This window comes from Arachis ipaensis, chromosome B4 (genome assembly GCF_059453495.1).
Source record: "Arachis ipaensis isolate K30076 ecotype BB chromosome B4, ASM5945349v1, whole genome shotgun sequence".
NCBI lineage: Eukaryota > Viridiplantae > Streptophyta > Magnoliopsida > Fabales > Fabaceae > Arachis > Arachis ipaensis.
In genome coordinates this window covers 94,568,689-94,584,097 of record NC_142439.1, presented here as the reverse complement: position 1 = coordinate 94,584,097, position 15,409 = coordinate 94,568,689, and the positions used below count along the sequence as shown (strand labels likewise).

General features: G+C 37.2%; 1 non-coding gene across 1 annotated transcript; it reads left to right on the top strand.

The window, feature by feature from the left end:
• The first annotated feature begins 410 nt into the window (after positions 1-410).
• LOC148568421 (small nucleolar RNA R71) lies at positions 411-518 on the top strand. Its single transcript, XR_015883000.1, has one exon. It is a non-coding gene; the product is annotated as a small nucleolar RNA R71 (small nucleolar RNA).
• The last annotated feature ends 14,891 nt before the right edge of the window (positions 519-15,409 follow it).

The following is a 15,409-nucleotide window of genomic DNA, read 5'->3' as shown; positions in this document are numbered from 1 at the left end:
TAAGTGTTTCCATATGGTTCACCCATGTAATTCACCTCTGCTATTGCAGGGTTTTTAGGATCATAAGCTTCTTCTTCAGAAGATGCCTCTTGAGTACTGTTGGATGCAGCTTGCATTCCATTCAGATTCTGAGAAATCATATTGACTTGCTGAGTCAATATTTTATTCTGAGCCAATATGGCATTCAGAGTATCAATTTCAAGAACTCCCTTCTTCTGAGGCGTCCCATTACTCACAGGATTCCTCTCAGAAGTGTACATAAACTGGTTGTTAGCAACCATGTCAATGAGTTCTTGAGCTTCTGCAGGCATTTTCTTTAGGTGAATGGATCCACCTGCAGAAGTATCCAATGACATTTTAGCTAATTCAGATAGACCATCATAGAATATATCCAGGATGGTCCATTCTGAAAGCATGTCAGAAGGACACTTTTTGGTCAGTTCCTTATATCTCTCCCAAGCTTCATAGAGGGTTTCAGCTTCCTTCTGTCTGAAGGTTTGAACATCCACTCTAAGCTTACTCAGCTTTTGAGGAAGAAAGAACTTGGCTAAGAAAGCCTTGACCGGCTTATCCCAAGAGTTCAGGCTATCTTTAGGTTGAGAATCTAACTATATTCTAGCTCTGTCTCTCACAGCAAAAGGGAAAAGCATGAGCCTGTAGACTTCAGGATCTACTCCATTAGTCTTAACAGTATCACATATCTGCAAGAATTCAGTTAAGAACTGAAAAGGATCTTTAGATGGAAGTCCATGAAACTTGCAGTTTTGTTGCATCAGAGAAACTAATTGAGGTTTAAGCTCAAAGTTGTTTGCTCCAATGGTAGGAATTGAGATTCTTCTTCCATGTAAATTGGAATTAGGTTGCCATCTCTTTTTCTTGTTCGAAAATTCCTGTAAGGTTGTCTCTGGATTGTTGTATTTTAGCTTCTCTTAGTTTCCTCTTCAGAGTCCTTTCAGGTTCAGGGTCTGCTTCAACAAGAATGTTCTTGTCCTTGCTCCTGCTCATATGAAAGAGAAGGGCACAGAAAAATAATAATAGGGATCGTTTTTACCACAGTATAGAGGTTCCCTTGTTGTGAGTAGAAGAAGAAAAGAATAAGAATGTAGAAGAGAAGAATTCGAACTCAGAGGAGAAGAAGAGGTTCGAATTTTTGGTGAAGAGAAGTGTTAGTAGATGAATAAATAAATAGAAGGAGATGAGAGAGAAGGAGGATTTTCGAAAATAAAATTTTGAAAAGGGGTTAGTGATTTTCGAAAATTAGGAATGAAATCAAATTAAAATTAAAAATTGAAACAATTAGTTAATTAAAAAGAATTTTTGAAAAAGAGGGAAGAGATTTTCGAAAATTAGAGAGAGAGAGTTAGTTAAGTAGTTTTGAAAAAGATAAGAAACAAACAAAAAGTCAATTAGTTAGTTGAAAAAGATTTGAAAATCAATTTTGAAAAGATAAGAAGATAAGAAGTTAGAAAAGATATTTGAAAATCAAATTTTTGAAAAAGATAAGATTTAAAAAAAAAAGATATGATAGGAAGATATGATTAGAATTAGTTTTGAAAAAGATTTGATTTTTAAAATCATAATTAATGACTTGACTCACAAGAAATCACAAGATATGATTCTAGAATTTAAAGTTTGAATCTTTCTTAACAAGTAAGTAACAAACTCGAAATTTTTGAATCAAAACATTAATTGATGATGTGATTTTCGAAAATATGATATAAAATTAAGAAAAAGATTTTTGAAAAAGATTTTTTAAAATTATAGAAAATAAATAAGAAAAATGAAAAAGATTTGATTTTTGAAAAAGATTTTGAAAAGATAAGATTTTTAAATTGAAAATTTGATTTGACTCATAAGAAACAACTAAATTTTAAAAAGTTTTGAAAAAGTCAACTCAAATTTTCGAAAATTTATGAGTGAAAAAGGGAAAGATATTTTTTTATTTTTGAATTTTTAAAGATGAGAGAGAAAAACATGAAAAATGATGCAATGCATGAAAATTTTGGATCTAAACATGTGATGCATGCAAAAACACTATGAATGTCAAGATGAACACCAAAAACACTTTGAAGATCAAGATGAACAGCAAGACTTATTTCTGAAAAATTTTCAAGAAAAGAAAACATGCAAGACACCAAACTTAGAAAATTTTCATGCATAGACACTATGACTGCAAGAATGCATATGAAAAACAAGAAAAGACACAAAACACGAAAATATGAAGATCAAACAAGAAGACTGGCCAAGAACAACTTGAAGATCATGAAGAACACTATGAATGCATGAATTTTCGAAAAATGCATAATTTTTTTTTTGAAAAAATGCAATTGACACCAAACTTAAGAATTGACTCAAGACTCAAACAAGAAACACAAAATATTTTTGATTTTATGGTTTTATTAATTTTTTTGGATTTTTGTATATTTTTATTTTTTTGAAAATTATTTGAAGAAGAAAAATAAAGATTTCAAAAATTTTAATATGAATTCCAGGAATCTTGTGCTCTTTAGTCTAAAGCTCCAATCTGAGGGTTGACATGGCTTAATAGCCAGTCAAGCTTTAGTATGTAACTTAGATATACTGCTCATTAGTTATCAAATTAACTTGCCTCTATGCTGATGGTCTGGAAGCCTTAGTCCAAAATATTTTAGACATGGCTTTACAGCCAGCCAGGCTTCAACATGCTTTACGAAACTCTAGAATTCATTCTTAAAAATTCTGAAGAAAAAAAAAATATATATTTTTTTTGAAAATATTTTTTTTTGGGAAAAATGAAAAAGAAGAAAATATTTCTGAAAAATTTTTGAAAACTTTTTGAAAATAAAATAAGAAGAAAATTATCCAATCTGAGCAACACGATGAACCGTCAGTTGTCCAAACTCGAACAATCTCCGGCAACGGCGCCAAAAACTTGGTGCATAAAATTGTGATCCCTGGTAATGGCTCCAAAAACTTGGTGCTCTAATCTTAATTTATGATTTGTCACAACTTCGATACAACTAACCAGCAAGTGCACTGGGTCGTCCAAGTAATAAAACCTTACGTGAGTAAGGGTCGTCCAAGCTATGGTCACCTTGTAAATCTCAGTCAGGCGGATATCAATTGATTATGGAGTTTTCGAAAATAAATAATAAATAAATAGAAAATAAAGATAGAAACACTTATGTAATTCATTGGTGGGAATTTCAGATAAGTGTATAGAGATACTTTCGTTCTTCTGAACTTCTGCTTTCTTGCTGTCTTCATCCAATCAGTCCTACTCCTTTCCATGGCAAGCTTTATGTAAGGGCATCACCGTTGTCAATGGTTACATCCCATCCTCTTGTGAAAAAGGTCCAAATGCTCTGTTACAGCACGGCTAATCATCTGAGGTTCTCGATCATACTGGAATAGGATTCACCCTCCTTTTGCGTCTGTCACTATGCCCAACACTCGTGAGTTTGAAGTTCGTCACAGTCATTCAACCCCTGAATCCTACTCGGAATACCACAGACAAGGTTTAGACTTTCCGGACTCTCATGAATGCCGCCATCAATCTAGCTTATACCACGAAGATTCTGATTAAGAGATCCAAGAGATATTCATTCAATCTAAGGTGGAACGGAAGTGGTTGTCAGGCACGCGTTCGTGGGGGAATGATGATGATTGTCATGTTCATCACATTCATGTTGGAGTAAGAATGAATATCTTATAAGCGGAATAAGTTAAATTGAATAAAAAACAGTAGTACTTTGCATTAATTCATGAGGAACAGTAGAGTTCCACACCTTAATCTATGGAGTGTAGAAACTCTACCGTTGAAAATGCATAAGTGATGAAGATTCAGGCATGGCCGAGAGGCCAGCCCCCAAATGTGATCAATATGATTCAAAGATGAACTAAAAATCATAAGATGTCTAAAAGACTAGTAAAAAGTTCTATTTATACTGAACTAGTTACTAGGGTTTACAGAAATAAGTAATTGATGCATAAATCCACTTCCGGGGCCCACTTGGTATGTGCTTGGGCTGAGCTTGAAGTTTACACGTGCAAAGGCTTCTTCTGGAGTTGAACGCCAAGTTGTAACGTGTTTTTGGCGTTCAACTCTGGTTCGTGACGTGTTTCTGGCGTTTAACTCCAGACTTTAGCGTAGAACTGGCGTTCAACACCCTTTTGCATCGTCTAAACTCGGCCAAAGTATAAACTATTATATATTGCTGGAAAGCCCTGGATGTCTACTTTCCAACGCAATTAGAAGCGCACCATTTTGAGTTCTGTAGCTCCAGAAAATCCCCTTTAAGTGCAGGGAGGTCAGAATCCAACAGCATCAGCAGTCCTTCTTCAACCTCTGAATCTGATTTTTGCTTAAGTCCCTCAATTTCAGCCAGAAAATACCTGAAATCATATAAAAACACACAAACTCATAGTAAAGTTCAGAAATGTGAATTTAACATAAAAACTAATAAAAACATCCCTAAAAGTAACTAGATCTTACTAAAAACATACTAAAAACAATGCCAAAAAGCGTATAAATTATCTGCTCATCAGCACCTAAGAACATGATGAATGTGATGATTATGTGACACTCATCACCATTCTCACCTATGAACGCGTGACTGACAACCACTTCCGTTCTACATGCAAACAAGCTTGAATGTGTATCTCTTAGGTTTCTAATCTAAGATTAGAACCTTCGTGGTATAGGCTAGAATTATTGGCGGCCATTCCTGAGATCCAAAACGTCTAAACCTTGTCTGTGGTATTCTGAGTAGGATCTGGGAAGGGATGACTGTGATGAGCTTCAAACTCGCGAGTGTTGGGCGTGTGACAGACGCAAAAGGATCAATGGATCCTATTCCAACATGATCGAGAACTGACAGATGATTAGCCGTGCGGTGATGGCGTGCGTAGAACATTTTCACTGAGAGGACGGGAAGTAGCCATTGACAACGGTGATGCCCAACATAAAGCTTGCCATGGAAAGGAGTATGAATGATTGGAAGAAGGCAATAGGAAAGTAGAGGTTCAGGAGGAACATAGCATCTTCATACGCTTATCTGAAATTCCTACTAATGAATTACATAAGTATCTCTATCTCTATCTTTATTTTATGTTTTATTTATCTTTAATTATCAATCCTCCATAACCATTTGAATCTGCCTGACTGAGATTTACAAGATGACCATAGCTTGCTTCAAGCCAACAGTCTCCGTGGGATCGACCCTTACTCACGTAAGGTATTACTTGGACGACCCAGTGCACTTGCTAGTTAGTTGTGCAGAGTTGTGATAAAGAGTTGAGATTACAATTGTGCGTACCAAGTTCTTGGCGCCATTGATAATCACAATTTCGTGCACCAAATTTTTGGCGCCGTTGCCGGGGATTGTTCGAGTTTGGACAACTGACGGTTCATCTTATTGCTTAGATTAGGTACTTTTCTTTTTATTTTTCAGAATTTTTAAGAATGAATTCTAGAGTTTCAAGGTGATGTTCTTATCATCACAAAAGCTGATTGATTCTCATCAATTTAGCTGCTGAATGTAATGTCCTGCTGAAGCTTGGCTAGCTATGTCTAATCTTTTTTGACTGAAGCTTTAGACTAACATTGCATGATTCCTGGAATTCTTATTAAAAGTTTTGAATCACTTTATTTTCTTTTCCTCTCAATTTTCGAAAAATCACAAAAAATTTTATAAAACCATAAAAATAAAAAATATTTTATGTTTCTTGTTTGAGTCTAGTATCAACTTTTAAGTTTGGTGTCAATTGCATGTCTTTCTTCTTCTTGCATTTTTTCGAATATATGTAATATGTTCTTCATTAATCTTCAAGTTGTTCTTGATGATTTCATTGCTCTGATCTTTAAATTCTCTTATTTTGTGTGTTTTGTTGTTTCTCATATGCATTTTCAAATTGTTATAGTCTTTAGTATACAAAGTTCTAAGTTTGGTGTCCTGCATGCATTGCTTATTTGATCTTAGTTTTTCATGAAGTAGTTGCATTTTAGTTGTTTCTCATTATTAAAAATTCAAAAAAAAATTTCAAAACTATATTTTTTCAAGTCAATAATACAGAGAATTGAAGATTCAGAACATTCAGCAGAGGAATCAAACAGAAAAAGCTGGGCGTTCAAAACGCCCATTGAAGAAGGAAAACTGGCATTTAAATGCCAGCAAGGCACCCTGGCTGGGCGTTAAACGCCCAAAAGGTAGGATTTTGGACGTTAAACGCCAGAATGGATGCCATTCTGGGCGTTTAACGCCAGGATGACACTAGAGGAAAGATTTTGTTTTTAATTCAAATTTTTTTCCAAATTTTCATAATTTTTCAAAATTAAATCTTTTTCAAATCATATCTTTTCAATCATATCTTTTCAAAATCAATTTCTTTCCATTTTTTTATTTATTACTATTTTCGAAAATCCTTGCTACAATTAGTGATTTAATTCAAAATTTTCAAATTGTTACTTGCCTATTAAGAAAGGATCAAATTTTAAATTCTAGAATCATATCTTCTAATTTCTTGTTAGTCAAGTAATCAACTTTAATTTTAAAACCTTCTTTTTAAAAATTGATGTTCAATCAAATCTTCTTAATCATATCTTTTCAATCACATCGTTTTCAAAAATTAATTTTCAATCATATCTTTTTAATTTCTAATTTCAAAATCTTTTTCAAAATCACTTAATTTCTTTCCCAATTTTAATTTTCGAAAATCATCAATCAAATTTTTAAAATTTCTTTTAATTATTTCAAAATCTTTTACTTTAATTTCAAAAATTCTTCCCCTCTTCTCACATCCTTCTATTTAAGGACTAACACTCCTCCACTATCAACAATTCGAACTCTATCCCTCTTGATAAGTTCGAATTCTTCTCTTTCTACCTTCTCCTTCTATTCTTCTTTTCCTCTGACACCTCAAGGAATCTCTATACTGTAACATAGAGAATTCCATACTTTCTTGTTCTCTTCTCTTTCATATGAGCAAGAGCAAAGACAAAGGCATCCTTGTTAAAGCTGATCCTGAACCTAAAAGGACCTTGAAGAGAAAGCTAAGGAACAACTCTCTCTAGAGGGCCTAACAGAGCTCTTCAAGGAGGAAGAAGCCATGGCAGCCGAAAACAATTATGCCAACAATGCAAGGAAGGTGCTTGGTGACTTTACTGCACCTACTCCCAACTTCTATGGGAGAAGCATCTCAATCCCTGTCATTGGAGCAAACAACTTTGAGCTTAAGCCTCAATTAGTTTATCTAATACAACAGAATTGCAAGTTTCATGGACTTCCATTGGAAGATCCTCATCAGTTTTTAGCTGAATTCTTGCAAATCTATGACACTGTCAAGACCAATGGGGTTGATCCCGAGGTCTACAAGCTTATGCTCTTTCCTTTTGCTGTAAGAGACAGAGCTAGAACATGGTTGGATTCACAACCTAAGGAAAGCATGAACTCTTAGGAAAAGCTAGTCAATGCCTTCTTGGCAAAGTTCTTTCCACCTCAAAAATTGAGTAAGCTTAGAGTGGAAGTCCAAACCTTCAGACAGAAGGAAGGTGAATCCCTCTATGAAGCTTGAGAAAGATAAAAGCAATTGATCAGAAGGTGTCCTTCTGACATGCTTTCAGAATGGAGCATCATAGGTATCTTCTATGATGGTCTGTTTGAACTGTCCAAAATGTCATTGGACAGCTCTGCTGGAGGATCTCTTCATCTGAAGAAGACGCCTGCAGAAGCTCAGGAACTCATTGAAATGGTTGTAAATAACCAATTCATGTACACCTCTGAAAGGAATCCTGTGAATAATGGGACAAATTAGAAGAAATAAGTTCTTGAGATTGATACTCTGAATGCTATACTGGCTCAGAATAAAATATTGACTCAAAAAGTCAATATGATTTCTCAGAGTCTGTCTGGAATGCAAGCAGTAACAGGTAGTACCAAAGAAGCTTCATCTGAAGAAGAAGCTTATGATCCTGAGAACCCAGCAATGGAAGAGGTGAATTACATGGGAGAACCCTATGGAAACACCTATAATCCTTCATAGAGGAATCATCCAAACCTCTCATGGAAGGACCAACAGAGGCCTCAACAAGGTTTCAACAACAATAATGGTGGAAGAAATAGGTTTAGCAATAGTAAGCCTTTTCCATCATCTTCTCAGCAACAGACAGAGAATACTAAGCAAAGCCATTCTGACTTAGCAACCATAGTCTCTGATATAATTAAAACCACTCAAAGTTTCATGACTAAAACAAGGTCCTCCATTAGAAATTTGGAGGCACAGGTGGGTCAGCTGAGCAAGAAAGTTACTGAACTCCCTCCTAGTACTCTTCTAAGCAATACAGAAGAGAATCCAAAAGGAGAGTGCAAGGCCATCAACATACCCCACACGGCCGAACCTGGAGAGGAGGAAGACGCAGTGATTTCCACTGAGGAAGACCTCAATGGACGTCCACTGGCCTCCATGGAGTTCCCTAAGGAGGAACCATGGGAATCTGAGGCTCATACAGAGACCATTGAGATTCCATTGAATTTACTTTTGCCATTCATGAGCTCTGATGAGTATTCTTCCTCTGAAGAGGATGAAGATGTTACTGAAGAGCAAGTTGCTAAGTACCTTGGAGCAATCATGAAGCTAAATGCCAAATTATTTGGTAATGAGACTTGGGAGGATGAACCCCCCTTGCTCACCAAAGAACTGGATGACTCGACTAGGCAGAGATTACCTTAAAAGAGACAAGATCTTGGAAAGTTCTCAATACCTTGCACCATAGGCACCATGAGCTTTGAAAAGGCTCTGTGTGACCTAGGGTCAAGCATAAACCTCATGCCTCTCTCTGTAATGGAGAAACTAGGAATTTTTGAGGTGCAAGCTGCAAGAATCTCATTAGAGATGGCAGACAATTCAAGGAAACAAGCTTATGGACTTGTAGAGGATGTCTTGGTAAAGGTTAAAGACCATTACATCCCTGCTGATTTCATAATCTTAGAGACTGGGAAGTGTATGGATGAATCCATCATCCTTGGCAGTCCCTTCCTAACCACAGCAAAAGCTGTGATTGTTGTTGACAGAGGAGAATTGGTCCTTCAAGTGAATGATGACTCCTTTGTGTTTAAAGCTCAAGGATCTCCCTCTGTAATCATGGAGAGGAAGCATGAAAAACTTCTCTCAATGCAGAGTCAAACAAAATCTCCACATTCAAACTCTAAGTTTGGTGTTGGGAGGCCATCATCATGCTCTGAGTATCTATGAGGCTCCATGAGAGCCCACTGTCAAGCTATTGACATTAAAGAAGCGCTTGTTGGGAGGCAACCCAATTTTTACTTATCTATGTTAAATTTTCCATTGTTATTTTATGTTTTCTGTAGGTTGATGATCATGTGAAGTCACAAAAACAATTGAAAAAGCAAAAACAAACTGAAAAATAGAATGAAAAACAGCACACCCTGGAGGAGAAGCCTACTGGCGTTTAAACGCCAGTAAGGGCAGCAAAATGGGGTTTAAACGCCCAGTCTGGCACCATTCTGGGCGTTTAACGCCAGAAAGGGGCATAGAGCTGGCGTTTAACGCCAGGAATGGGCAAGAAGCTGGCGTCAAACGCCAAAAATGGGCAGCAGCCTGACGTTTAATGCCAGGATTGGCTGAAAGGGGCATTTTTGCATGCCACTTGGTGCAGGAATGAGATATCCTTGACACATTAGGATCTGTAGACCCCACAGGATCCCAACCTACCCCACCTCTCTCTCTCTTCTTTACCCATTCACCAATCACCTCAATACCTCTTCCCCAAAAACCCCTCACCTATCAAATCCCACCATTCTCTTCACCACTCACATCCATCCTTCATAAAACCCTACCTACCTCACCATTCAAATTCAAACCACTTTCCCACCCAAACCCACCCATAATGGCCGAACCATACCCCCCTCTCCACTCCTATATAAACCCATCTTCACTACTTCATTTTCACACAACATACACACTACTTCTCCCCCTTGGCCGAAACACTAAGCCCCCTCCATATCCTCTATTTCTTCTTCTTCTACTCTCTTCTTTCTTCTTTTGCTTGAGGACAAGCAAACCTTCAAAGTTTGGTGTGGTAAAAGCGTTGCTTTTTGTTTTTTCATAACTATTTATGGCACCTAAGGCCAGAGAGACCTATAGAAAGAGGAAAGGGAAGGAAAAAGCTTCCACCTCCGAGTCATGGGAGATGGAGAGATTCATCTCAAGGGTACACTAAGACCACTTCTATGAAGTTGTGGCCAAGAAGAAGGTGATCCCCGAGGTCCCTTTCAAACTCAAAAAGGGTGAATATCCGGAGATCCGACATGAGATTCGAAGAAGAGGTTTGGAAGTTCTCACTAACCCCATTCAACAAGTCGGAATCTTAATGGTTCAAGAGTTCTATGCCAATGCATGGATCACTAAGAACCATGATCAAAGTGTGAACCCAGACCCAAAGAATTGGCTTATAATGGTTCAGGGAAATGCTTAGATTTTAGTCCGAAGAATGTAAGGTTGGCATTGAACTTACCCATGATGCAAGGAGATGCACACCCCTACACTAGAAGGGTCAACTTTGATCAAAGATTGGACCAAGTCCTCATAGACATCTGTGAAGAGGGCGCCCAATGGAAGAGAGAATCAAGAAGGAAGTCGGTTCAACTAAGAAGGCATGACCTCAAGCCCGTGGCTAGGGGATGGTTGGATTTCATCCAACGCTCAATCATTCCCACTAGCAACCGGTCTAAAGTTACTATAGACCGGGCTATCATGATCCATAGCATCATGATTAGGGAGGAAGTAGAAGTTCATGAAGTTATATCCCAAGAACTCTACAAGGTGGCGGACAAGTCCTCTACTTTGGCAAGGTTAGCCTTCCCTCATCTCATTTGTCACCTCTGCAATTCAGCTGGAATTGACATAGAGGAAGACATCCTCTTTGATGAGGATAAGCCCATCACTAAGAAAAGGATGGAGCAAAGAAGAGATCCCACTCATGTACATGAGGAAATTCCTCATCATGAAATCCTTGAGATGCCTCAAGGGATGCATTTTCCTGCACAAAACTATTGGAAGCAAATCAACACCTCCCTAGGAGAATTAAGCTCCAACATGGGACAACTATGGGTGGAGCACCAAGAGCATTCCATACTCCTCCATGAAATTAGAGAAGACCAAAGAGTCATGAGAGAGGAGCAACAAAGGCAAGGAAGAGACATTGAAGAGCTCAAGCACTCCATAAGATCTTCAAGAGGAAGAACAAGCCGCCATCACTAAGGTGGATCCGTTCTTTAATTCCCTTGTTCTTTATTTTCTGTTTTTTTTTTTCGAAAATTATGCCTTATGTCTATTTATGTTTGTGTCTTTATTACATGATCACTAGTGTCTAAGTGTCTATGCCTTAAAGCTATGAAAATAAATCCATCACCTTTCTTAAATAAAGAGTGTTTTAATTGAAAAGGAAAAGAAGTTCATGAATTTCAAATTTTAAAACAATTTAATTATTCTGATGTGGTGGCAATACTTTTGTCTTTCTGAATGAATGCTTGAACAGTGCATATTTTTTATATTGTTGATTCATGAATGTTAAAATTGTTGGTTCTTGAAAGAATGATGGAAAAGGAGAAATGTTATTTGATAATCTGAAAAATCATAAAAATGATTCTTGAAGCAAGAAAAAGCAGTGAAAAAAAAAGCTTGCAGAAAAAAAAGCGAAAAAAGGAAAAAAAAGAGAAAGAAAAAGCAAGCAGAAAAAGCCAATAGCCCTTTAAACTAAAAGGCAAGGGTAAAATAAAAAGGATCCAAGACTTTGAGCATCAGTGGATAGGAGGGCCCACAGGAATAAAATCCTGGCCTAAGCGGCTAAACCAAGCTGTCCCTAACCATGTGCTTGTGGCGTGAAGGTGTCAAGTGAAAACTTGAGACTGAGCGGTTAAAGTCATGGTCCAAAAGCAAAAAGAGTGTGCTTAAGAGCTCTGGACACTTCTAATTAGGGACTCTAGCAAAGCTAAGTCACAATCTGAAAAGGTTCACCCAGTTATGTGTCTGTGGCATTTATGTATCCGGTGGTAATACTGGAAAACAAAATGCTTAGGGTCACGGCCAAGACTCATAAAGTAGCTGTGTTCAAGAATCAACATACTTAAATAGGAGAATCAATAACACTATCTAGATTCTAAGTTCCTATAGAAGCCAATCATTCTGAATTTCAAAGGATAAAGTGAGATGCCAAAACTGTTCAGAAGCAAAAAGCTAAAAGCCCCGCTCATCTAATTAATACTGATCTTCATAGATATTTTTGGAATTCATTGTATATTCTCTTCTTTTTATCCTATTTTGTTTTCAGTTGCTTGGGGACAAGTAACAATTTAAGTTTGGTGTTGTGATGAGCGGATAATTTATACGCTTTTTGGCATTGTTTTTAGTATGTTTTTAGTATATTTTAGTTAGTTTTTATTATATTTTTATTAGTTTTTATTTAAAATTCACTTTTCTGAACTTTACTATGAGTTTGTGTGTTTTTCTGTGATTTCAGGTATTTTCTGGCTGAAATTGAGGGACCTGAGCAAAAATCTGATTCAGAGGCTGAAAAAGGACTGCAGATGTTGTTGGATTCTGACCTCCCTGCACTCGAAGTGGATTTTCTGGAGCTACAGAAGCCCAATTGGTGCGCTCTTAATTGTGTTGGAAAGTAGACATCCTGGGCTTTCCGGAAATATATAATAGTCCATACTTTGCCCAATATTTAATGGCCTAAATCGGCGTTCCAAGTCAGCATAGAAATTCTGGCGTCAAAACGCCAGAATTGGCATAAAAGCTGGAGTTAAACGCCCAAACTGGCACAAAAGCTGGCGTTTAACTCCAGGAAAAGTCTCTACACATGGAAGCTTCAATACTCAGCCCAAGCACACACCAAGTGGGCCCGGAAGAAGATTTCTGCATTAATTACCTTTTTTTGTAAACTCTAGGTTACTAGTTCTCTATAAATAGGACCTTTTGCTATTGTATTTTCATACTTTTCATACACTTGATCACGTTTTGGGAGGCTGGTCTTATGGCCATGCCTGAACCTTGTTCTTATGTATATTCAACGGTGGAGTTTCTACACACCATAGATTAAGGTGTGGAGCTCTGCTGTTCTTCATGAATTAATACAAGTACTATTGTTTTTCTATTCAACTCAAATCTATTTCTTCTCCAAGATATTCATTCGCACCCAAGAATATGATGAATGTGATGATTATGTGACACTCATCACCATTATCACCTATGAACGTGTGACTGACAACCACTTCCGTTCTACATGCAAACAAGCTTGAATGTGTATCTCTTAGGTTTCTAATCTAAGATTAGAACCTTTGTGGTATAGGCTAGAATTATTGGCGGCCATTCCTGAGATCCGAAACATCTAAATCTTGTCTGTGGTATTCTGAGTAGGATCTGGAAAGGGATGACTGTGATGAGCTTCAAACTCGTGAGTGTTGGGCGTGTGACAGACGCAAAAGGATCAATGGATCCTATTCCAACATGATCGAGAACCGACAGATGATTAGCCGTGCGGTGACAGCGTGCGTAGAACATTTTCACTGAGAGAACGGGAAGTAGCCATTGACAACGGTGATGCCCAACATAAAGCTTGCCATGGAAAGGAGTATGAATGATTGGAAGAAGGCAATAGGAAAGCAGAGGTTCAGGAGGAACAAAGCATCTTCATACGCTTATCTGAAATTCCTACCAATGAATTACATAAGTATCTCTATCTCTATCTTTATTTTATGTTTTATTTATCTTTAATTATCAATCCTCCATAACCATTTGAATCTGCCTGACTGAGATTTACAAGATGACCATAGCTTGCTTCAAGCCGACAGTCTCCGTGGGATCGACCCTTACTCACGTAAGGTATTACTTGGATGACCCAGTGCACTTGCTGGTTAGTTGTGCAGAGTTGTGATAAAGAGTTGAGATTACAATTGTGCATACCAAGTTGTTGGCGCCATTGATGATCACAATTTCGTGCACCACACGTTGCCAACGTGCATTAACATAGGCGTGTTGGCCAAAAACGTGCTCCATTGGGCCAAAATTGCCAAGACATGTGCACAAGCTCTCTGTTTTCAACTTGGTGCTACAATTTCATTTAGATGCTAGCTAATCCAACCTCAAGCAAGCAAAGCCCATAAATCTCAACCAATCAAGGCCACAAGAATCATCTAGAATTGTTAATTTTCATTTTGTTTGTAATTTGCTTTTAATTTCATTTCAATTTGTAATTTAGGAAAGCCTATATAAAGGCCATAGTTTCATAGAATTAAAGAGCGCCGGGAGGAGATGACACACACACACACATTTCATTGGCACACTCCACTGGGAGTGGGTCTTCGGACCCCTCCCCTTCATACACTCCTCTTCCCTTCCTCTTCTCTTCTTCCTTAGTAGTAGTTTAGTTTACTTTGTAATTTTCATTTATGAATTCTTGAATTTTCAATTTCTATTTTGAATTCTCACTCTTTATTTTCATGAACTTAAATTTCATGCAATTTAGTTTTTATTTGAGAGCAATGATCACTTAATTCCCTTTGCATTTGGGAAAGGAGCTCTGTTTCAATTTTGATTGAATTGATGTTTATTTCTCCTTCTCTTCTTCACTCTATCTTCATACATGGATATCTATTAGAATCCTTGCAAGAGAGTTTTGTTCTTCAAAGATCCTTGGATCTATTAGAATCCTATTGTGAACCTTGAGAGAGGGATCATAGTATTCAGTTTGACCTCTCTTGGCATAATGAAGTTGATTTTGATTTAGAGTTGGTATTGTGACATGTAACCTCTCTAATATTGGGGTCTTTGGATTTATGTAGTATGAGATTAGAAATCATGTTTATTTTTTTTCTAAGAAAGAGCTTTTGTGCTTCAAAGATTCAATCACCACCGAGAAGGGGATTGAGTCTACTTGAATTTCATTTGAGCCTCGAGAGAGGGATCATGGAATTCAGTTTGAGGCTCTTCTCTCATAATTCTCTTGATCAATACACTCTTAGTTGGTACGTGACATATAATCTCTTTGAGTTGAGGTCTTGAGGGTTGTGTGGCTTTTGGATTAAAAATTGAACTTCACCTCTTCTCATGAGCAATTAGATCAAGAGATTGGCAATTGATTATGTGAAGAGAAATTAAATCACCAAGAGATTGGGGTTTAATTACTCATAATCCGCCATGGATCTACCTTACATGATTGAGAAGGAGTGAGACCCATTAATTCATGAGGAATCAACATCTCTAATCCCTTATGCTTTCCATCTTTACTTTCTGTCATTTACTTTTTTACATTTTTTTTATTTCCTTGTACTTTACTTTCCAGCATTTTATTTCCCCTGCACTTTACTTTGATGTTCTTTACTTTCTTGTAATTTTACTTTCCAGTACTTTA